This window comes from Somniosus microcephalus, chromosome 3 (genome assembly GCF_052327205.1).
Source record: "Somniosus microcephalus isolate GS21.2 chromosome 3, FLI_Smic_1.0, whole genome shotgun sequence".
Taxonomy (NCBI): domain Eukaryota; kingdom Metazoa; phylum Chordata; class Chondrichthyes; order Squaliformes; family Somniosidae; genus Somniosus; species Somniosus microcephalus.
The window spans coordinates 370970897-370996451 of NC_140989.1; positions in this window are offsets into that span (position 1 = coordinate 370970897).

Here is a 25555-nt window from a genome sequence, read left to right on the forward strand (position 1 = left end):
ATGGTTCGATGATATCCTCTGCTAGAAGTCGAGAGATTTCAGCCACAATAAAAGATTGGTCTTCCTGATTAAAGCGCCGTGATTTCGTTATTATTGGTTTGCATTGAGGCGGAATACTGGCAAATAATGAGGGTTCATCAAGTGAAGCTGCTGACAATGCACAAAACGGTAATTTAGACGGTATATTAGAAATAGTAAGTCCGGGTTTGGATCCACCAAACTCAATGGTGAGTTTCTTATGCTGTTTTTGGAAGTCCAGCCCTAAGAGGAGATCACTACATAAGTCCTTGAGCACCGAAAGTCGGGTGGAGGGATACATACGACCATGAAGTGTCATATCAACAACACAAAAGCCGGAGATTCTGGTATTAAGTGATGACTGAGCCATCGCAATTGCCTGGTCTGATGGGAAGACATGTAGTTTCAATTTCGCAACAATCTGTTCCTTAATGAAACTATCAGTACTTCCTGAGTCAATTAAGGCATCTAAGGTATGCCCTTTAATTGAAATTTTTGTGGCTGCATGAGACAGGTTCTGTGGGCAAGCAGCTGTAATTGGTGTCGTTGCACAGAGAGTGGCTAAAACTCTCGGTGTGCTTCTTCGGGAGAGAGCTCGAGAGGAAGCTTGATAGGTCCTAGCCGGAGCATCTTGATAGGCCCTAATTGGGGCAGTTCGGTAGGCCTTAGCTGGATTGGCCCTCGTAGAGGCCCTTGATAGGCAAACTTTAGCAAAGTGTCCTTTTTTTTTGCAATAACTGCAGATTGAATTGCGAGCAGGGCAGGTTTTCCTAGGGTGAAAAGCATCTCCACAAAAGAAGCACTCCTTCCTAGATTGCCAAGAGGCTGCTAAAGTGGGGTCATCCTCCTCTTCTTCATCAGAATTATCAGAATTAGATTCCCCCATGATAGGGTTCACCTGAGACCGCTTGAATTGTCTGGTTGCAGTTACAGCAGCAGATCGAGATCTGGGCAGCTGATAGAGGTCTGCATTTCTCTTTGCCAAATCCAGAGAACAAGCTAGGTCAAAAGCTTTTTGTAGCTCAAGTGTTTTACTTTCTAGTAGACGCTGGCGTATAAATGGAGAGGCAATCCCGCAGATGAAAGCATCACGAGTCATTTCTTTGCGGTACAGCTCAGCTGAGGCTGCCTGAAAGTTACAATCTATGCTGAGCCTGCGAAGTTCTTGCAGGAATTCGTCAATTGATTCCCCTGGCCCTTGTTGGGCTGTGGCCAGTAGATGTCTAGCATAGACCTCATTTGGGGTCTTGGCATACAGGCCTAGAAATTCAGTTGCCTTAGCGCCGCTTTTTAGGCGCTAGAGGGACTAGCGCCAGAGTTATGGCCAGTTTAAAAATTCCCTGGGGCCCTAAATTGGCGTTGCACCGGTAGCGCTGCGCCGGCACCGATGACGTCATCGGTGTGCGCAGCGTCCCGGTTGCCGTGGTAACCCGCCCGAACTCCGAAATTGAGTTGCGGCCGCCTCGCCCGTGGCAGCCGCAAGCAACGTTCTGTCAGAGGTGCCTTACTCCAGTTTGCGCTGGCGCATTAAAGGCCCCGCGGCAGCCGGCCACTTTCCCGCCGGCCGCCTGCCCGCAGCTCCCTCCCCGGACTTCTCCCCCCCCCCCCCGGAACAGATGCAAGCCCGGCACTTGTCCGAGGTGCCGGGCTCATTTTTAAGCTGATTTGCGCGGGCCGCGGCCGGGTGCAGGCAGCTCCTCCTTAACGGGAGGAGGAGGCCTGCACGTCCCCAGCCTGCCGCACCGCATCGGGTGCCGCAGCGCCGGAACAGCGCCACAATGGGGCAGTTAGCGCCCATTGGGAGGCGCTGAAACCCTCCAGTAGCGCCGGCAGCCGTTTGGGCGCGGCGCTACTGAATTTTTGGCGCTCGCAGGGGGACGTAGCGCCGGCACTAACTTCCGGCGCTAAAGCCCTGGCTGCGCCAAAACTCAATTTCTAGGCCTAAGTTACTTAAATTGATGGAAGAAAAAGGGCCTAGAAATTGAGTTTTGGCTTAGCCAGGGCTTTAGCGCCGGAAGTTAGTGCCGGCGCTAAGTCCCCCTGCGCGCGCCATAAATTCAGCAGGGCCGCGCCCAAACGGCTGCCGGCGCTACTGAAGGGTCTTTGCGGCGGTAAATCGGCGCTAACTGCCGTTTCGCGCCGCAATTCCGGCGCTGCGGCACCCGATGCGGTGCGGCAGGCTCGGGAAGTGCAGGCCTCCTCCTTCCCTTAAGGAGGAGCTGCCTGCACCCGATCGCGGCCCGCGAAAATCTTTTAAAAAATGAGCCCGGCACCTCGGACAAGTGCCGGGCTTGCTTCTGTTCCAGGGGGGGAAGTCCGGGGAGGGAGCTGCGGCCAGGTGGCCGGCGGGAAAGCGGCCGGCCGCCGCGGGGCCTTTAATGCGCCGGCGCAAAGACTCGTAAGACTCTGTTGCCAGAGTCTTAGTTGCGGCTGTCACGGGCGAGGCGGCCGCAACTGAATTTCGGCGCTGGGGCCCGTCGGCATGGCAACCGGGACGCTGCGCACACCGATGATGTCATCGGTGCCGGCGCAGCGCTACCGGTCTACCGCGGCGTAAGGGCCCCAGGCAATTTCGGCGCCGGCGCCAAATGCAGCGCTAGGCCCTCTAGCGCCGCAAAATCGGCGCTAAGGGCACTCAATTTCTAGGCCAAGGAGTCTTACCATCAAGTAACTTTAAAGTAAGCTTTAAGTAACTTATAAACACACTCGGCTGAAAATTCAGTAGCCTTAGCGCCTCATTTGAGGCGCTAGAGGGCCTTGCGCCGGAGTTATGGCCAGTAGTGAAATTCCCTGGGGCCCTAAATCGGCGTTGCTCCGGTAGCGCTGCGCCGGCACCGATGACGTCATCGGTGTGCGCAGCGTCCCGGTTGCCGTGGTAACCCACCCGAACTCCGAAATTGAGTTGCGGCCACCTCGCCCGTGGCAGCCGCAACCAGCGTTTTGTCAGAGGTGCCTTACTGCAGTTAGCGCCGGCGCATTAAAGGCCCCGTGGCGGCCGGCCGCTTTCCCGCCGGCCGCCTGCCCGCAGCTCCCTCCCCGGACTTCTCTCCCCCCCCCCCCCAGAACAGATGCAAGCCCAGCACTTGTCCGAGGTGCTGGGCTCATTTTTAAGCAGATTTGCGCGGGCCGCGGCCGGGTGCAGGCAGCTCCTCCTTAACGGAAGGAGGAGGCCTGCACTTCCCCAGCCTGCCGCACCGCATCGGGTGCCGCAGCGCCGGAATTGCAGCGCGAAACGGCAGTTAGCGCCCTTTTCCAGGCGCTAAGACCCTTCAGTAGCACCGGCAGCCGTTTGGGCGCGGCGCCACTGAATTTTTGGCGCGCGCAGGGGACTTAGCGCCGGCACTAATTTCCGGCGCTAAAGCCCTGGCTAAGCCAAAACCCAATTTCTAGGCCACTATAGACAAGAGAGGTCTTTACCATGCCTCTGGTAGAAGCCTCTTACAATACTGAACAGACCAGTATTTATACCAGTCCAACAGGAAGTGACATATGACAGGAAGTGAGGTATGTACACAGTTCATAGTTCATAGTTCACAGTTCACAGGAAGTGATGACATAACTTCCCAGAAGTTATTATTATTATCACAAATGGTTTGTGCACATAAACCCCCAGGTCTCTCTGTTTGTGCACCCCTTCAGGATTGTATCCTTTAGTTTATAATTCCTCTGTTCATTCTTCCTACCAAAATGTATCACTTTGCACTTTTCTACATTAAATTTCATCTGCCAGGTGTCCGCCCATTTCACCAGCCTGACTCTGTCTTCCTGAAGTCTATGAAGTCTATCACTCTCCTCCTCACTATTCACTATACTTCCAAGTTTTGTATCATCTGCAAATTTTAAGATTGTGCCCTGTACACCCAAGTCCAAGTCATTAATATATCAAGAAAAGCAGTGGTTCTAGAACCAACCCCTGGGGAACACCACTGTATACCTTCCTCCAGTCCAAAAAACAACCGTTCACCACTGCTCTGTTTCCTGTCACTTAGCCAATTTCATATCCATGCTGCCACTGTCCCTTTTATTCCATGGGCTTCAACTTTGCTGGCAAGCCTATTATGTGGCACTTTATCAAACGCCTTTTGGAAATCCATGTACACGACATCAACCGCATTGCCCTAATTAACCCTCTCTGTTACCTCATCAAAAAATTCGATCAAATTGGTTAAACACGATTTGTCTTTAACAAATCAATGCTGGCTTTCCTTAATTAATCTACACTTGTCCAAGTTACTGTTAATATTGTACCTGATTATTGTTTCTACCGAGTTTAAACTGACTGACCTGTAGTTGCTGGGTTTATCTTTACACCCTTTTTTGAACAATGGTGTAACATTTGCAATTCTCCAGTCCTCTGGCACCACTCCTGTATCTAATGAGGATTGGAATATTATGGCCAGTACCGCCACGATTTCTTCCTTCACTTCCCTCAGCGTCCTAGGATGCATCCTATCTGGTCCTGGTGACTTATCTACTTTAAGTATAGCCAGCCTTTCTACTACCTCCTCTTTATCAATTTTAACCCATCCAGTATAAACACAGGGGCCTGTGAGTGCAGCCAGCACTGAGTGCGGTGAGCACAGAGTGAACTACTGGGAGTTTGGTAAGTGAGGGAGTTCGGTGAAGTGGAGGAAGGAGGTTCTTGCTTTTCCTAACTTCTCCCACAGAGCAGCGGCAGACCTGAGCGGGAGCAGACTGAGGCCTGAGAGCAGGGATAAAAGCAGCAACCGACCTGCATCAACAAGTGAAAATGTCAGTGTGACGTCACAGGTAAGGCAGGTAAGTGATTGGTAGTGACTGTGGACTAAGTTTTAAGTTAACATATAACATATAGCTAAATTTTAAAAATGAAACTTAATTTAATTAATTTAATAAACTAAATGAGGTAAGTAATTTGATTAACTCTAAAATGGGAGAACAGGAGATCACAGAACAGAACAGAAACCCCACAGTGCAGATAGAGGCCATTTCGGCCCATCGAGCCTGCACCGACACATATCCCACCCGATCCCCGTAACCCCTACACCAACACATATCCCACCCTATCCCCGTAACCCCACGTATTTAATCCCCCTAACACTAAGGTTCAATTTATCATAGCCAATCAACCTAACCCGCACATCTTTTGGACTGTTCGTTGGTACATTCAGTATTGATTTAAACATTTTTAGAGTATATATGCTGTGGGTGTGCTCGTTAGTCACTCACTGTTCCTCAGGCTGTGACATGTTGTTACATATTGGGCACCAAGATATGGTCTGTCTCCTTCCCCCAGGACTATTCTTAATTTTGACAGGTCATCCAATTCTTTGAAATCTGGGGTTGTAAGGCTGAGCTTGTCAAAATATATGTTTCTTGTTTTGTTGAATTTTTCGCATTTTAGGAGGAAGTGCACCTCTGTCTCAACCTCGTCGGCCAGACAGTGATCAAATATTCTATTTTCTTTAGGTTGCCAGGATTTCTTGCATCTTCCTTTTTCAATTGCCAGTTGGTGGTCGCTTAGTCTGTATCTGGTGAGGGTCTGTCTCTGTTTTGTGTCTCTGATGGTCGAGAGATAGTCTGCCAGTTTATATTCTCTTTTTTAGGGCCCGGTAGCATTCTAATCTGCTTTGGCTTTTGGTTATTTTGTTCCAATGTTCCAGGTAGGTTTCTTTGCATTGTTTAATGATTTGGTTCACTCGGATTGGTGTTTGGAGAGCAGTGTTGGTCTGGGACTGGTCAGGGTCCGGCTGAGTAGGAGTACTTAGTTTCAGTAACAACTGACTCAGGGGACTCATTTCTGGGTTCAGCTCTTGGGTCTGGAGGGCTTTAAAATGAAGGGTGTCTGGGGAACTAGATTTGAGGTGATTTAGAAAGTTTAGTGCTCGTTTTTGGATGTTTATTATCAGTGGGTATCTGCCTAGTTCGGCTCTACAAGCATTTGTTGGTGTTTTCCTTTGGGTGCGAAGAATGCTTCAGCAAAATTCTGCATGTAGGGCTTCTATTGTGTGTTTTTCCCATTTAGTGTAGCTATGGTGATTGAGTGGGCCCCATACTTCACTACCATACAGCGCAATGGGCAGGATTATACTATCAAATATTTTGAGCCAGATTTTGATTGGGATTTGGATGTTGTAGAGTTTTCTTTTTATTGCATATAGGGCTCTTTGGGCTTTTTCTTTTAGTGCATTCACTGCTATGCTGAAGCTCCCTGATGCTGTAATGATTAGGCCAAGGTAAGTGTAGCTCATAGTGTGTCCTATGATGGTATCACTGAGAGTAAACTGGTATTTGTTTTCCTGACATCTGGGCCTTTTTTGAAAAATCATGATGTTGGTTTTCTTTAGATTTACTGTCAGGGCCCAATTTTGGCAGTATTTTTCAAGTAGGTCTAAATGTTGCTGTAATCCCTGTTCTGTGGGAGACAGCAGAACCAGGTCGTCCGCATAGAACAGGGATTTCACTTCCCCATCCAGGAGACAGGGACCCGGTGACTCGCTTTGCTCCAGCATGCCTGCTAACTCATTTATGTATGTGTTGAACAGTGTCGGACTCAAATTGCAACCCTGCCGGACGCCTCTTCTCTGGGTGAAGAAACCGGTGCGTTTGTCTCCAATTTTGACACCGCATTTATTTTTCAGATACATCGATTTAATAAGGTCATAGACTTTGCCCCCTATTCCACACTGAAGAAGTTTGTAATAGAGCCCTTTGTGCCAAATAGAGTCAAAAGCTTTCTTGAAGTCAATGAAACAAGCGAATATTTTCCCATTTTTTTTTTTTTGTGTTGCTGCTGCAATATGTGGGAGCTTGTGGACATTTTTGTCAAGGGCGACTACATCTGCGGTAAGGGTCTGCAGCTTGAGGAACTTCGGCTCCGAGTTGAGGAGCTGGGGTCCGAGCTGCAGACATTGCGAGACATCAGGGAAGGAGAAAGTTATCTGGACCTTTTGCTCCAGGAGACAGCCACACCCCTTAGATTAAATACTTTAGAATTGACATGTAGTCAGGGACAGGAGGGTGAGACTGCAAGTGAGGCATGTACGGGGATCCAGGAGGCAATATTGCAGGAGCCTCAGTCCCTGCACTTTTCCAATAGATTCGAGGTTCTTGCCACCCTTGTGGACAAGTGCAGGGTCTGCGGGGAGGACGAGCAAACTGACCACGGCACCGTGGTACAGGAAGCCGTTCAAGTGGGGGCAGTAAAAAGGAAGGTGGTTGTAGTAGGCGACAGTATAGTTAGGGGGATAGACATTGTTCCCTGAAGCCAGGAGCATGAGTCCCGAAGGCTATGTTGCCTACCCGGTGCCAGGGTAAAGGACATCTCCTCCGGGCTGGAGAAGAACTTGGAGTGGGAGGGGGAGGATCCAGTTGTCGTGGTCCACGTAGGTACCAACGACATAGGTAGGACAAAGAAAGAGGTTCTGCTGAGAGAATTTGAGCAGCTAGGGACTAAATTAAAAAGCAGAACCACAAAGGTCATAATCTCTGGATTATTACCGGAGCCACGAGCAAATTGGCATAGGGTCAATAGGATCAGGGAGATGAATGTACGACTCAAAGATTGGTGTGGAGAAGTGGGTTTCGATTCGTGGGGCACTGGCACCAGTACTGGAGAAAGAGAGAGCTGTTCCGTTGGGACGGACTACACCTGAGCCATACTGGGACCAGAGTTCTAGCGAATCGAATAACTAGGGAGGTTGATAGGGCTTTAAACTAAATAAGGGGTGGGAGGGAGCCAGTGGAGAGAAATCTAGAATGCTAAAGAGAAAAGATAAGGAAGCAGTGCAGGAAAGCGATTGGGGTAAGGATAACCAGATTGTGTTAGGAAGGGACAGAGTGTACAAACAAAGGAGTGCACTAACAAATAGGGTCCGGGTAAGAGAAAATGGTAACAAAACAAATAGGGCCATAGTACAAAAAAATGTTAAGATGTCTAAAAATGTTAAAAAGACAAATCTAAAGGCACTGGCCTAGAAATTCAGTCGCGTTTGCGTCCACTTATTGGCTAAAGAGTGGTTTGCGCTGGAAGTTTTTTAGTGCCCGAAATTCAGTTGGTCCCTAAAATCGGCGTTAGCCGGTAGCGCTGCGCCGGCACCGATGACGTCATCGGTGTGCGCAGCGCCCCGGTTCCAACGCGATTCCGTGCCGACGGCCAAATTCAGTTGCGACCGCCTCGCCCGTAGCGGCCGCAAACAGCGTTTGAAAAACGGGGCCTTGCAGCTCCAAGAGGCCGGCGCATAAAGGTGGAGGGGCGGCCGGCCGCTTTCCCGGCGGCCGCCTGGCCGCACCTCCCTCCCCGGACTCCTGCACCACCCCCCCGCGGCATTGGTGTCTGACTCCCGCGAGCCCGGCACTTCTCCGTGGTGCCGGGCTCATTTGCCGGGGGAATCCAGCGGCGATCTCACGGCTGCAGGCAGCTCCTCCTTAAGAGAAGGAGGAGGCCTGCAGTACCCCAGCCTGCCGCACCGCATCGGGTGCCGCAGCGGCAGCTGGACGCCTGAAATTGACTTTCATCGCCCCAAGCGAGGCGGCCACACCCTGCAATAGCGCCCGCCTCCGTCTTGGGGCGCCGCAACTGAATTTCAGGCGGGCGCTACAGGAATCCGGGCGAGTGCTAAATTTCGGGCGCTAAAGACCTGGCGCGGCGATAGCGAATTTCTAGGCCTTAGTCTTAAATTGAATTTCCAGTAACAGTTTAAATGTTGTGGGCATCTGCCTCCTGCAGACCCCTTCCTTCGCAGGCTGGGAGTGCTCCTTCCTTGAGCACTCATCGACACGCTGGTCCTCTGTGCCTTCCGGAACTCTGAAAAAGACTAAAAAAACATCTCGCCAGGTCCCCTGGCTCGGGGAGGAGTGTAAGCAGGTCCTGCGACCTCAATTCACAATACAATTCTGGAATGGTACCACACTTAAAAGTTATACACTAATAATACCACTACTGAATTGCAATACAAAAAATTTAAATTAACACATTCTACCTTAATCCTATATACACACTACTTGAACAAAGCTATATACAAGCGCCGCCCATCTCCGGGCGGCCAGCCTAATCCCTGGTTGGGCTGCCACAGGCTGCTTCCTGTGGCGTGGCTGGACTGATTCCACCTTCTAGTCCCTCGCAGCTTATGGCTGCTGGTTGGGGACTTCTGCCTTTTGGCTTCTCCCTGGCTCGGGAGTCCGCCCTACTCCACTGGAAAGTGGGTGACCATACTTTCTTGGGCTGGGGTACCCAAAGAGACCTCCTAGGGAGTGTTGCCGGTGGGGCTACCCTGGCTAGCAGACCCTTAGCTCGGGTCACACTCCCTGCTGGCTGGGGACCTCCTCCTTCGGGTCCGTCCCTTCCTAAACCTGGGCTGGGGACAGGCAATCCCTTGCCACCGGCTGCCGGTGGCTGAGAGCCTTCCCCTTCAGGTCTAAAACCTGGTTCAGGCTCCTCCCTGGAGTCCCACAAGAGAGGGGGAATCGCTCGGCCCAAGTGCTGGGGGACTTCTCTCATACACGCGACTGCGCCTGCATGTGCAGTCTGTGTGTGCATACTCACTGCAGGCTGGGGATTTCTAATCTCAGGTAGAATCCCAGCTGCCTGTTTCCCTGCCCCCTGCTTAAACAACCCGCATTGTTTGATATAACTGGCTGCCTGCCAGTAATCCTGTTCAAAATCCATTTCTCTTACCAGGGCGGCCTTAAAGGTGGAGTCTGGGGCTTGGACCTGCTTTTGGTCTGGGGCCAAAACTATCCCCTGTGTGCCTCCCTTGTCCTGGATTACTGCTACCGGACCTGCTTTACAGGGGTCCCAGAACTCTCCTTCCCTGTTCCCCTGCTTGAATAACTTACCCTGGTCATGAATGGCTCCTCCCCTAACGCAAGCCACAGCGCCTGCCTGTGCAGCCTGTGAGCTTGTACCTGCTGTAGGCTGAGGATTTCTGACCTCGGGTGCACTCCCAGCTGTCTGTTTCCCTGTGGGTCCCATTAAGCTAGATGGGACCTCGTTAGACCGGGGTGAATTGGTCAGGTCTTCTGAGTGGACCACCATGCTGGAGGCTCCAGTGTCCACTAACTATCTCCCCTGCACCATCTTCACCCCCATCTCAACATAGGGCCTGCTCCCCTCAGCATTTTCGTGGGGACACAGGTCAACCGGTTGCGCTGGCTCTAGTCATTGCTGGGAGAGAGGTGGGGCAGACGGGGTCAAAGCACCGGTGGTGGCTGCTACTCTCCCCATGCCAGTCAGAAGAGACCGTAGGGACTGTAAAAATGACTCAATTGCTGCAGGAGGGAGGTCTGGCCCTGCCTTTTGGGCTGGGGCTGTGGGATCTTTTCCCTTGTCCTTCCAAGGATTTTTACAGTCTTTTCTCCAATGAACGTCTTTCCCACACCCATAGCAATTTAACCTAGCCTGGGAGGGATGGTTCCCCTCCTGGTGCCACTCTCTCTTACTCTGGCTACCAGGTTTAACCTCATGGACTTTTCCCTTGGGTTGGGGCGTCTCGATACCCCTCCTGTTTCTCGGAGCTGTGGGTAGTGGTCATGGGACCTCTGATTCCCTGACCAACCTTTCCCTGGGTGTTGCCTGTGGGACGGTTTTACTTGGGTTGCCAGTAAAATGCGACTGACCTGCCTTCGGGCTGATCAGACATATCATCCCCTTTGCTCTTTTTAAAGCCATATTCAAGCTTTCTATCTCTGCCCTACAGGGGCCATGATCTGCTTCCTCAAACCCTTGCTCGCAGGCTAGCTTATATGCTGCCTTTACCTCCCTAATCTTTTCCTCCTGCTCTTTTATTTCTTGTATGAGGCGAGCGTTCTCCTCCTGCACCCTCATCTCATTGCACTTGACTTCTGCAACTAGGCACTTCAGGTACTCTACTTCGTACCTCGTGTGGCTTTTGCCCTCACTAAACTGAAACACCATGCGCTCTATCTTGGCCTGGTACTCTTCAACCTCCCTTTCCCTATCCCAACTCTCTGCTCTGGCTTCCCTAAGCCTGCGGGTGACTTCCCCAAGCCTGCGGGAACCTAACCACAAACAAACCAGTGGGATAAAAAGAAACCCAATAACTGCTGCTCTTTCCAGACCCAAACCACAGTCAGCCTCATCGCACACCGTTGCCGACGGTCCTGCCGCGGTCGCCATTTTGTAGGAATTAAACTAGCGGGGTTGGGGTTATTGTCTCTGGCCAATCAGAAGCCTCTGAGCTGCTCCAGGGACCCCTGTGCAGTTTCAAAGCGCTCCCCTATTCCTGGTTCTGACCGCCGGACTTATTCGGTAGCGATGTAAACAGAAAACATGACTCGTGGTTTGGGTGCAAAACAGACCAGTATTTATTGAAACAAAAAAGAAAGAAACAACTCAAAAAATAATTGATACAACACACCTATGCCTGGTACAGCACTTTTGCTTAACACAGTTCACTTATCGTTTACTGCAGCACTCTTTTGCTTAATAGAACATTGTTGCTTACATGCAGCACTTTACTTCTTAGTACAACACTGTTACTTAGATACAGTACTTTTAAATACAGCTACTTAGTGTTCACTACAGCACTTCTCTGCTCAGTGCAACACCCTTTTTAATAGCACTTTCAATACAGAACTCTTAGTGTTCACTACAGCACTTTTCTGCTAGTTACTTAAATAGGGGAGGAGAAAACGGACACAACGAGGGAAAATTGACTAAAATTACAGTTCTAACAAAATTCCCCTTTAATTCCCACCCCTTAATAGCTATTCTATGTTGCCTTGTAATGGGCCAGAAAAGGTATGCTCACCAATGAAAATGCCTGCTCCATGCCCCCTGCGGTCTATGATCTTCACTGCCCCGAAGTAGAAAATACCCCAGTATTTAAAAGTAAACTGCTGGTATTCCACTCCTTTAGGCAGGCTTCTGAGCTGTTCTTCTGTAGGCAGAGCACGGAGGCGAGGCGGCAGAGAGAGAGATCACTTCCTGAGAAGCTATCTTATACCCCACTTGGGGCCAAAACCTTCCCACCCAAATCCAGATGCATCTGGGCTAAACAAAAGGGATCCAATGTCCCCATTAACTGAGATGGGTTTTGGATGAATTACCCATTTATCGTGATGGGTTTGTGAATGTATTCCCATTCATCGTGATGGGTGTGAATGTATTCCCATTCATCGTACTGGGTTTGAATAGAGCTGTCTTGGTTTGAAAAAAAGCATGTCTTTCTTTGATTGCTTGAGTAAACAGCCTTGGAGGTTAGTGTAAACAAAAGTCATTGTCCTGTGGTCAAACTGAAACCGCAGTCTCAAGTGGTTAATCCTTTGTGTAAACATTGTAGCAGTTTCTGTAAACAAACATCGATTGTCTCTGCAGGGAGGGAAACTCCCTGAACTGCCTTTGATTGGCAGTTTAGTCAGCCACCTTTGATCTTCCCTTTTCATAGACACACACAAGCTGCCTGTTCAATGTCTTTTGTCTTCTGCCATGAGGTCTGACGGCCATTTTGACCCCCGAATTTTTAAAGGTATATTACCCAGGTATTCTTTAATCAAAAAATCAATCTTCGGAACTGTAGGAAATCTCGAAATTATTGCAAAATCCTTACAGTTCTTTGAATGTATAGCTGGTCTGTGACCACCGACAGCTGATACTCGCTGTGAATGCCCAGTTTCCAGGCAGCAGCCACGACGCCTTCATCCTGCGCCAGACTTCTGTGGCAGACGTTTTTGAGGCCCCGGCTCACCCAGGATGCTGGCTTATCGGGGACAAGGGCTATCCTCTGTGCCCCTGGCTAATGACCCCGGTCCGTTCGCCCAGCACCCCTGCTGAAGAAGGATACAACGAGAGCCATCAAGCGACCAGGAATGCAGTGGAGCACACAATCGGCGTGCTGAGGCAACAGTTCCACTGTCTGGACCATTCTGGAGGAGCCCTTCAGTACTCACCTGAGTGAATCTCCCACTTAGTCATTGTGTGTTGCATGTTGCATAACCTGGCAATCCTCAGGACCCAGCCAATGCCACCAGACATTGAAGCACCAGCAGAGGAGGAGGAGGAGTAGGAGTAGGAGTAGGAGCAGCACCAAGACGGGAGGGAGGAACAAACTGCAAGGGCCATCCATCAGAGGCTTATAGCAAGTCGCTTCTAGGCCCCTCTCAGGGAATGCTTGCTGCCATTCCAAGAACATGAATGGAACCATTCTGCTACCCCTAAGCCGGTTAAGGGCAAAATTTTTCCAAACAACACACATGGCCATTGTGAATAAAGAAAGTTGTTTATTGTACAAAATGTGCTTCCTTCCCGCCTGACAAAGCAATGGCAACAGAAAGCAAAACATACAGACTGCCACATAAGTGACTCTCACACCCGGGAAACTGTCCAAAACATAAGTGACTCTCACACCCGGAAGACTGTCCAAAACATAACTAACATTCAGACCAGCATCCTCTGCCTTGAATGAAACAAACAACACGATTCAGCAGCACCTTCTACTTTTTCCCCCTCGATGGTGATCTGCTTCCCTTTTGGCATTGGCCCCTTCCCGTCCTGCAGCTCCTCCGTAATGGGACCCCAGTGGCTGCAACAAGGCTGGTGGAGGCCTGCTGACTGTCCGATGCCGCAGATGTCCCTGAGGGATGGCCTGGAAGAGCTCTGGGCATGGGGGGCCCGGCTCCTGACTGCTCCAACTCTGCATGGGTGGAAGCAGTCTGTCCTGCAGGTGGTGGCAGCTGCAGTGGAGAAGTGCCAGTGGTGGCATCAGGAATGCTGTCATTAATAGGAGTGGTATATAGGCCTCCAAATAGTAAAATAGAGGTTAGGGAGGGCATCACGAGGGAAATTAGAGAAGCGTGCAATAAGAGCACAGCTGTCATCATAGGTGACTTTAACTTACATATAGATTGGACTAGCCTAATCAGTAAAAATAATGAGGAGGAGGAATTCCTTGAGTGTTTAAGGGATGGTTATCTGGATCAATATGTCGAGGAACCAACTCGGGAACAGGCTATATTGGACTGGGTACTGTGCAATGAGAAGGGACTAATCAGTAATCTTGTTGTACGGGGACCCTTGGGTCAGAGCGATCATAACATGATCGATTTCTCACTCGAAATGGAGAGCGAAGAAATCGACTCAGAGACTAAGGTCCTGAATTTAAACAAGGGGAATTATGATGCCATGAGACGGGAACTGAGTAGGTCTGATTGGACAACGTTCCTGAGAGGACTGGAGGTAGATAAACAATGGCAAACATTTAAAGATAGAATGACAAAATTGCAAAAATTGTTTATACCAATCTGGCATAAAAGGAAATCTAAAAAGGTGACTCAACCGTGGATAACAGGGGAAATTAGAGACAGCATAAAATCCAAAGATAGGGCGTATAAAATAGCCAAAAAAAGCACCAGAGCGGAAGATTGGGAACAGTTTAAGATAGAGCAAAGGAGGGCAAAGGGCATGATCAAGAGGGGCAAAATAGCTTACGAAAACAAGCTGGCGGAAAATATAAAAACTAACTCCAAAAGCTTTTATAAATATATCAAAAGGAAAAGACTGGTGAAAACCAAAGTTGGTCCATTGCAGTCAGATACGGGGGAATATATAATGGGAAATAAGGAAATGGCAGATCAACTAAATGCATACTTTGGGTCAGTCTTTACGAAGGAAGACACAAAAAACCTCCCTGGGATATCGGGAAAAATAGGGACATTGGCAAAGGAGGAACTGACGCAAATCAATATCTCTAAGGATATGGTGTTAAGGAAGCTAAAGGGATTGAAGGTGGACAAATCCCCAGGGCCTGATAACATGCATCCTAGGGTACTGAAGGAGGTGGCCCTAGAGATAGCGGATGCACTAAGGATGATTTTTCAGAATTCATTAGACTCGGGAACAGTGCCGATGGATTGGAGGGTAGCTAACGTTACCCCACTATTCAAAAAGGGGGGTAGGGAAAAAGCAGGTAATTACAGACCTGTAAGCCTTACATCAGTTGTGGGCAAAATGCTGGAGTCCATCATTAAGGATGAAATAGCGGAGCACTTAGCAAATGGGGACAGGATAGGACAGAGTCAACATGGATTTACAAAGGGTAAATCGTGCTTGACTAATCTATTGGAATTTTTTGAGGGAGTAACTGGTAGAATAGATGGGGGAGAGCCAGTAGATGTGGTGTACCTGGACTTCCAAAAGGCCTTCGATAAGGTCCCACATAAAAGATTAGCATGGAAAATTGAGGCTCATGGGATAAAGGGGAAAGTTTTGGCGTGGATAGGGAACTGGCTGTCAGATAGAAAACAGAGAGTTGGAATAAACGGCTCATTTTCTGAATGGCAGGCAGTAACAAGTGGGGTACCACAGGGATCTGTCCTGGGCCCCCAGCTGTTCACAATTTACATTAATGACCTGGATCAGGGAGTCGGATGCAGCATTTCCAAATTTGCAGACGACACTAAACTAGGAGGTGGGGTGGGCTCAGAGGAAGAGACCAGGAAGCTCCAGAGCGATTTGGACAGACTGGGCGATTGGGCGGATAAATGGCAGATGCACTATAATGTGGACAAGTGCGAAGTTATCCACCTTGGGTGCAGGAACGGGAGGGCAAATTATTATTTAAATGGCAATAGATTGGGAGAGGGGGAAGTACAGAGAGACCTGGGTGTTCTTGTACACCAGTCACTGAAGGCGAGCATGCAGGTGCAACAGGCGGTCAAGAAGGCAAACGGTATGCTGGCCTTCATAGCAAAAGGGTTAGAATACAGGAACAGGGATACCTTGCTGCAGCTGTACAGGGCACTGGTGAGACCACACCTCGAGTACTGTGTACAGTTTTGGTCGCCTCATCTGAGGAAGGATGTTCTTGCCATGGAGGGGGTGCAGCGGCGATTCACCAGGCTGATACCAGGAATGGCGGGAATGACCTATGAGGAGAGACTATGTAGTTTAGGGATGTACACACTGGAGTTTAGAAGATTGAGAGGGGACCTCATAGAAGTGTATAAAATTCTGACAGGTCTAGACAGACTGGATGCAGAAGGAATGTTTCCCTTGGCGGGTGAGAACAGAACTAGAGGACATAATTTAAGGATAAGGGCTAAACCATTTAGGACAGAGATGAGGGGGAATTTCTTCACTCAGAGAGTGGTGAACCTGTGGAACTCATTGCCACAGAGGGCAGTGTACGCCAGCTCATTAAATATATTTAAGAGGGAATTAGATATATTTCTACGGGCAAAAGGGGTTAAGGGTTACGGAGAGAAGGCGGGGACGGGATACTGAATTAAAGGATCAGCCATGATCTCATTAAATGGCGGAGCAGGCACGAAGGGCCGAATGGCCTACTCCTGCTCCTATCTTCTATGTATCTATGTATCTATGTATTCTGAGAGCGGACAGCAGCTCCCTGGTCAGCCGACACACTGGCAATCTGACGGGGCAGCACCGCAGCATGCGCAGCAATTGGCTGGTGCACAGATTGCCGGCCTGCTGTGGTGCTGCAAGGGCCCCGGGGAATTCAGCCCGATCTAGCGAGGGTGGCAGCAGTCAGTGCTCGCGTGGCCTCAATCTGCGTCTGCATGAGACCAGCGAGTGACTGCGTGGCAGCACTCAGCACTTGCGTGGCAGGTGCCAGTGCTTCGGTGAAGCCCTGGACAAGCCCGGGTTTTCTCCGGGTGCTCCGGTTTCCTCCCACAGTCCAAAAGATGTGCAGGTTAGGTTGATTGGCTATGATAAATTGACCCTTAGTGTTAGGGGGATTAAATACGTGGGGATAGGGTGGGATATGTGTTGTTGTAGGGGTTAAGGGGATCGGGTGGGATATGTGTCGGTGCAGGCTCGATGGGCCGAAATGGCCTCTATCTGCATTGTGGGGTTTCTGTGAATCTGTTCTGTGAAACCCTTGCCGGTGCTTCGCTGAAGCCCTGCACACTCCTTGCAAGTGCTGCACTGAAGTCCTGGACACTCGCTGCCTGTGCTGCGCTGAAGTCTTGGACACTCCTTGCCAGTGTCTCAATGGATTTGGGCATCCTTCCCACCGCAGCCATGAGCTCAGTGTGCCTGAGCCCAGCCTGGGCACTCATTTCAGCGAGGGCACGCACCTCCTCTGCGTTCTGTGCAGCAGGACTTGCGGCCCGACTCGCCCTCCGGAGAGACGGCCCCCGAGCTTCCCTACCCCCCCTCGCGTTGCTGCAGGCCGCTGGTTCCTCGAGCTGGGTCCTCCTCAGAGCATTCCCCCCCGCTCCCCTCCAGGGAAGGAGTCTCCCCAGTCTGGAGATGGGCTGGCTCGCCTGAGGGTGGAACGGATGGCCCGGCTTCCTCCTCCTCGTCGCCTCCGGAGTCAGTCGCAGTGGCAGCTTGAGGGCCCGCCTCCCGAGCTGGTGATGCAGCATCTGAAAGCAGGGAGGTTCAAGAGTGGCTTTAGCGAAAGGACAGGGTGGCAGCAAGGGATGCATGAGTGCTGCAATGCTCTGAAGTGGCTTGAGAATGAAAAAGCATGCTGGTGTGTGGAACAACTGGAAGGAGAGACGTCAAAAAGTTCATGACCTTACCATCACTGTCCACAATGGGATCGGCATCTCCAGAGGCGACGGGGCCAGTCATCCGGCTTGCGACGATCTGGTGGACTCGCTCCTCCAGGTCTGTAAGGGTCTGCAGGTGAGGCTGGCCTCCTCCGGTCCGAAGCTGCTGCCTGTGGTTACTCGCCAGCTTGGCCTGCAAGAGAAAGGACGGGGTGTGATGAAACATGCTGCCCTGATCTGGCATCACATGCCTCCCATGGTGAATTAGCCCTTACATTATGCTGCCCTGATCTGGCATCACATGCCTCCCATGGTAGAATAGCCCTAACATTATGCACTGAGCTGAATGTGTGTGTGTGTTTCCAGAAAGGGCCATGGGTTCTGGATGACAGCTGGCCATTGGGGCTTTGCAGACCCTCTGGCCATAAAGTGAGGTGCAGATGGAGGGATGAAGATGATTCTGGAAAAGGCAATTACCCTGACGACCCGAGTGAGGTCATTGAACTTCTTCCTGCATTGCACAGGAGTCCTGGGAACCATGCTGCTGGAGGTGACTCTTTGGGAAACCTCCCTCCAAGCTCTGCGGTATTCGATTTGATCCTGCCATTCTCCGTTTACAGCACAGCTTGCCGGCGCTCCACCATATCAACCAGAGCATCCAATGCCCCCTCGGTGAAGCGCTGCACTCTCTCCCTGGCCCTCACCATGTGGGTGAAGCTTTGGCCACCACAGGTAGGTTACCGCCGATTTTGAGGCCTACAAGGCGCAGGGTGTGGCTGCAGAAGAGAATCGATCCGGCCCTATAAGAGCTGGCCGGCGCCAGCGTGTCTGGGTGAATTCGATAATTGACGGCACCTGCGCTGCGCCCGCCTGCGGAGAAATTGTGTCGCGCCGCCGGGTTAGCGCCTTACGAACACCGTGCAGTGCCTGATTTAGCGCCGCAATCACCTCCAGGGGCGATGCAACCCAATATCGCTCAAGGTGGTGAGAACTTGCACCTGGCGCTAATCTTTGCACACCGCCAGAACTAGCGCCCCAAACGGGGCGATACTGAATTTCTCCCCCAGAGAGTAAGATGAAGCAGAAAAAGAGCGCGTATGACAGATGTCAGGTCGAGAATACATCTGAGAATCAGGCTGAATATAGAAAGTTCAGAGAAGTGAAAAAGAAAATAAGAGGGGCAAAGAGAGGGTATGAGAATAGAATGGTAGCCAACATAAAAGGTAATCCAAAATCTTCTATAGGTGTATAAATAGTAAATGGGTAGTAAGAAGATGGGTGGGGCCGATTAGGGACCAAAAAGGGTGGAGGCAGAGGTACTAAAAGAATACTTCATATCTGTCTTCACCAAGGAAGAATATGTTGCCATAGACACAGTGAGGGAGGAGGTAGAGGAAATAGCAAAATAGGAGCAGGAGTAGGCCATTCGGCCTTTCGAGCCTGCTCCACCATTCAATACGATCATGGCTGATCCTCTATCTCAATACCATATTCCCGCTCTCTCCCCATACCCCTTGATGCCTTTTGTGTCTAGAAATCTATCTATCTCCTTCTTAAATATATTCAGTGACTTGGCCTCCACAGCCTTCTGTGGTAGAGAATTCCACAGGTTCACCACCCTCTGAGGAAGAGATTTCTCCTCAACTCAGTTCTAAATGTCCTACCCCGTATCCCGAGACTGTGACCCCTCGTTTTAGACCCCCCAGCCAGGGGAAACATCCTCCCTACATCCAGTCTGTCTAGCCCTGTCAGAATTTTATATGTTTCAATGAGATCCCCTCTCATTCTTCTAAACTCTAGTGGATACAGGCCTAGTCGACCCAATCTCTCCTCATACGACAGTCCTGCCATCCCAGGAATCAGTCTGGTGAACCTTCGCTGCACTCCCTCTATGGCAAGTATATCCTTTCTGAGGTAAGGAGTCCAAAACTGCACACAGTACTCCAGGTGTGGTCTCACCAAGGCCCTGTATAACTGTAGTAAGACATCCTTGCTCCTGTATGCAAATCCTCTTGCAATGAAGGCCAACATACCATTTGCCTTCCTAAATGCTTACTGCACCTGCATGTTTGCTTTCAGTGACTGGTGTACGAGGACACCCAAGTCCCTCTGTACATCAACATTTCACAATTTATCTCCATTTAAATAATACTCTGCCTTTCTGTTTTTCCTACCGAAGTGGATAACTTCACATTTATCCACGTTATTCTGCATCTGCCATGTATTTGCTCATTCACTCAACTTGTCTAAATCACCTTGAAGCCTCTTTGCATCCTCCTTTTGTGTTTTTGCACCAGAAAGGAATGTATAACTATTGCAATTCATGCATTCGTTCCTTAAATTGCCTATCCACCGTCATGCCTTTTAATGAAGCTCCCCAATCTATCATAGCCAACTCACTCCTCATACCTTCGTAGTTTCCTTTGTTTAGATTTAGGACCCTAGTTTCGGATTGGACTTCTTCACTTTCCAGCTTAATGAAGAATTCTATCATGTTATGGTCGCCCTTCCCTAAAGGATCCCGCACAACAAGATTATTAATTAACCCCTTCTCATTGCACAATACCCAATCTAGGATAGCCTGTTCTCTAGTTGGCTCCTCAACGTACTGGTCTAAAAAACCATCTCGTACACACTCCAGGAATTCAACCTCCACAGTATTATTGCTAATTTGGTTTGCCCAGTCTATTTGTAGATTAAAGTCACCCATGATTACTGTAGTACCCTTGTTACATGCATCTCTAATTTCCTATTTGATGCCATCCTCTACATTACCACTACTGTTTGGAGGCCTATAGACAACTCCCACCAATGTTTTCTGCCCTTTGGTGCTTCTTAGCTCCACCCAGACTGATTCTACATCTTGATTTTCTGAGCCAATATCCTTTCTCGCTATTGCTCTGATTTCATCCTTTACCAACAACGCCATCCCACTTCCTTTTCCTTTTTGCCTGTCCTTCCTAAATATCGAATATCCTTGGATATTCAGCTCCCAGCCTTGGTCACCCTGCAGCCATGCCTCCATAATCGTAAATATATCGGCCTAGAAATTGGGTTTTGGCGCAGCGACGGCTTTAGCGCCGGAAGTTAGTGCCGGAGCTAAGTCACGCTGGGCGGGCCAAAAATTCAATAGTTCTGCGCCCAAACGGCTGCCGGCGCTGCTGAGAGCTGTTTGCGCCTGAAAACTGGCGCTACGCGCTGAATATCGGCGCTATTCCGGCGCTGCGGCGCCCGCTGTGGTGCGGCAGGTTCGGGAAGTGCAGGCCTCCTCCTTCCCTTAAGGAGGAGCTGCCTGCACCCGGCCGCGGCCCGCGAAAATCTTTTTAAAAATGAGCCCGGCACCTCGGACAAGTGCCGGGCTTGCTTCTGTTCCGGGGGGGGGGGGGAAGTCCGGGGAGGGAGCTGCGGCCAGGCGGCCGGCGGGAAAGCGGCCGGCCGCCGCGGGGCCTTTAATGCGCCGGCGCAAAGTCATGTAAGACTCTGTTGCCAGAGTCTTAGTTGCGGCTGCCACGGGCGAGGCGGCCGCAACTGAATTTCGGCGCTGGGGCCCGTCGGCATGGCAACCGGGACGCTGCGCACACCGATGACATCATCGGTGCTGGCGCAGCGCTACCGGTCTACCGCGGCGGAAGGGCCCCAGGCAATTTCGGCGCCGGCGCCAATTGCAGCGCTAGGCCCTCTAGCGCCGCAAAATCGGCGCTAAGGGCACTGAATTTCTAGGCCATCGTATCCGTTTACATCTATTTGCGCTGTTAATTCACTTACATTATTACGAATGCTTCCTCCATTCAGATACAGTGGCCTAGAAATTCAGTCGTGTTTGCGCCCACTTATTGGCTAAAGAGTGGTTTGCGCCGGAAGTTTTTTAGTGCCCGAAATTCAGTTGGTCCCTAAAATCGGCATTAGCCAGTAGCGCTGCGCCGGCACTGATGACGTCATCGGTGTGCGTAGCGCCCTGGTTCCAATGCGATTCCGTGCCAACGGCCAAATTCAGTTGCGACCACCTCGCCCGTAGCGGCCGCAAACAGCGTTTGAAAAACGGGGCCTTGCAGCTCCGAGAGGCCGGCGCATAAAGGTGGAGGGGCGGCCGGCCGCTTTCCCGGCGGCCGCCTGGCCGCACCTCCCTCCCCGGACTCCTGCACCACCCCCCTGCGGCATTGGTGTCTGACTCCCGCGAGCCCGGCACTTCTCCGTGGTGCCGGGCTCATTTGCCGGGGGAATCCAGCGGTGATCTCACGGCTGCAGGCAGCTCCTCCTTAAGAGAAGGAGGAGGCCTGCAGTACCCCAGCCTGCCGCACCGCATCGGGTGCCGCAGCGGCAGCTGGACGCCTGAGATTGAGTTTCATCGCCCCAAGCGAGGCGGCCAAACCCTGCAATAGCGCCCGCCTCCGTCTTGAGGCGCCGCAACTGAATTTCAGGCAGGCGCTACGGGAATCCAGGCGAGCGCTAAATTTCGGGCGCTAAAGACCTGGCGCGGCGATAGCGAATTTCTAGGCCGTTGTATCATGTTAAAATTATGTTACAAGTGATGTAGGGGCGTTGGACCCCCTCCATACTTGAATTATTGTGAATATAAGTGGTGCAGGGGCATTGGACCCCTCCGTGTATTGATTATTTAATTAATCTTGTTTTCTGTCGATAGATGCCTACCGTACTGCGATTCTCTCTGGGCAGGGGAGATGGAGGTGTCGGGGGATCAAAGATAGATTTAGATAAGTATTAAGGGAAGGTTGTTTGCGGGGGGTCAGAAATTATTGCTCACCTTTAGCCAGGATACTACAAGCAAGTTTTAGTAGCCGATGGGGGACTGTAAGGATTTTGCAATAATTTCAAGATTTCCTACAGTTCTGAAGATTGATTTTTTGATTAAAGAATACCTGGGTAATATGCCTTTAAAAATCCAGGGATCAAAATGGCCGTCAGACCTCGTGGCAGAAGACAAAAGACATTGAAAGGGCAGCTTGTGTGTGTCTATGAAAAGGGAAGATCAAAGATGGCTGACTAAACTGCCAATCAAAGGCAGTTCAGGGATTTTCCCTCCCTGCAGAGACAATCGATGTTTGTTTACAGAAACTGCTACAATGTTTACACAAAGGATTAACCACTTGAGACTGCGGTTTCAGTTTGACCACAGGACAATGACTTTTGTTTACACTAGCCTCCAAGTCTGTTTACTCAAGCAATCAAAGAAAGACATGCTTTTTTTCCAAACCAAGACAGCTCTATTCAAACCCAGTACGACGAATGGGAATACATTCACAAACCCATCACGATAAATGGGTAATTCATCCAAAACCCATCTCAGTTAATGTGGACATCGGATCCCTTTTGTTTAGCCCAGATGCATCTGGATTTGGGCGGGAAGGTTTCGGCCCCAAATGGGGTATAAGATAGCTTCTCAGGAAGTGATCTCTCTCTCTGCCGCCTCGCCTCCGTGCTCTGCCTACAGGAGAACAGCTGAGAAGCCTGCCTAAAGGAGTGAGATACCAGCAGTTTACTTTTAAATACTGGGTTATTTTCTACTTCGGGGCAGTGAAGATCATAGACCGCAGGGGGCACGAAGCAGGCGTTTTCATTGGTGAGCATACCTTTTCTGGCCCATTACAAGGCAACTTAGAATAGGTATTAAGGGGTGGGAATTAAAGGGGAATTTTGTTAGAACTGTAATTTTAGTCAATTTTCCCTCGTTGTGTCTGTTTTCTCCTCCCCTATTTAAGTAACAGTGTTGCACGAGCAGAAAAGTGCTGTAGTGAACACTAAGAGTTCTGCATTGAAAGTGCTATTAAAAGGGTGTTGCACTAAGCAGTGAAGTGCTGTAGTGAACACTAAGGGAGAAATTCGGTTGTTAGCGCCACCGATTAATGCCTAAAGAGGCCGAGAAGTGGGGCACTAGCCAATTTCCGAGCGGGCGCAAGGCGCCTCACGCCTCGCCCCATATTGAGCATGCATTTAGCGCCAGCGCTATATCTTAGTGCCCGCTCATGGGCGCAGGCTGATTATGACATCATTTGAGTGTGCAACGCCTTTTGGGTGCCCCAGACTGGAAATTCAGTGGCGCCCCCCCCCCACCCCCGTAGCGCCTGGCGCTAATAGTGACAGCTTACCTGGACCGTACCAAGTCGCTCTCGGGCTGGAGGAGCGTTATTTAAAGGGGACTGGTGTGGTTTAAAAGCGGCAGCCATTTTTGGAGCACAACTTCCTCAAGAGCTACAAAGAGTTGCTGAGCTGCACACTGAGAGCCATTTGACCACTGAGCCAGCGCAGGCAGATGATCTTCAGCCTTCTGGTCATCACCTTGCTGTTGGTGAGCCTTGACAACGGGGAACTTTCCTGTGGGCACTTATTATGTGGGCTGCATTGGAGGGGAACGTCCTGCTGCTGAATCATCTGGGAAGGGCACTGAGACGCTGGGAGAGGGGGGCGGGTATGGCCAGATGGAGGAGGGCCAACAGACGTCGCCACAGCAGACCTTACGTTGGCAGGGTTTTCCCACAGCAGTTTTCCTACATGAACATGCCGGAGGAGCAGTGTGTCAGAAGGCTGCGATTTAGAAAGGAGGTGGTGACTGAGCTGTGCCAGCTGCTTCAGACAGATCTGCAGCCTCAGATAAGGTGCAGGACATCTCTGTCGGTGGCTGAGAAGATACCTGCTGGCCTGAACTTCTACGCGAGCAGCTCTTCTCAGGCTGCGCATCAGAGGCTGATCAGAAGTAGCTTCCAGGCCCCTCTCACGGAATGCTTGCTGCCATTCCAAGAACAGGAATGGAACCGGTCTGATACCCCCAAGCCTGTGAAGGGCAAGATGCATGTAAATAGCAGGCATGGCCATTCTAAATGAAGAAAGTGTTTCATTAAACAAAATGTGGTTCCTTCAAACATGAGAAAGCTATGGCAACAGAAAGCAAAACTAATACACTGACACATAACTGCCTCTCACACCCAGGAGACTGTCCAAAACATAAATCACATTCCGACCATCTTCCTTGGCCTTGATTCCACTGTGCCAACCAAAGCATCCAATGCCCCATCAGTGAGTCGTTCCGCCCTCTGTCTCACCCTTTCCATGTCTTGCTAGGCTGGTGCGCCACAGGTAGGCTCCCACCGCTTTGAAGGCCTACAAGGCAGTGAGTGTGTCTGGTGATGCCAATTGACCTGCCCCTTTAAGAGCTGGCCGGTGCCACTGTGTCTCAGGGAAAGTGATTATTGACAGCACCCTCGCTGCGCCCCGCCGCGGCGAATTTGGGTTGCGCCGCCGGGTTAGCACCTTAAGAGTAGCGTGCAGTGCCTGATTTAGTGCCGCAATCACCTTTAGGGGCGCTGCAACCCAATATCGCGCCAGGTGGTGCTAAATCGCAACTGGCGCTAGGCTTTGCGCTTCGCCAGAACTAGCGCCCCAAACGGGGCTATACCCAATTTCTCCCCCTACGAGTTCTGTATTTAAAGTGTTATTTAAGTAAGACAGTGTTGCACTAGCAGAAAAGTGCTGTAGTGAACACTATGATTTCTGTATCGAAAGTGCTATTAAAAGGGTGTTGCACTAAGCAGTGAATTGCTGTAGTGAACACTAAGGCCTAGAAATTGGGTATAGCCCCGCTTGGGGCGTTAGAATTGGCGCAGCGCAAATTTTGTAGCCAGACGCAACTTATCACCACCTCGCACGATATTGGGTTGCAGCGCCCCAAAGGTGATTGAGGCGCGAGTTCAGGCATTACACGGGGCTCCTAAGGCGCTAACATGCCGGTGCAACCCAATATCGGGGCGGGCGGGCACAGCACAGGTGCTCTCAATCACCGATGACCACGTGACTTCCAGGCGCCGGCCAGTTCTTAAAGGGGTGGGTCAGGCAGCTCCAGCATCCACACTCTGCGCCTTATAGGCCTGCAAATCGGCGCAGGCCCTTCTCTGGCACAAAAAACTTGGAGCAGATGGAGAGGGTGAGGCAGAGAGCAGAGCACTTCACCAATGAGTCTCTGGAGGAATTGGTGGCCACAGTGGAGCGCTGGCGAGATGTCCTCTACCCCGACAATGGCAGGAGGCCTAATCATAAGGACTACCGACAAGCTTGGAGGGATGTTTCTCAG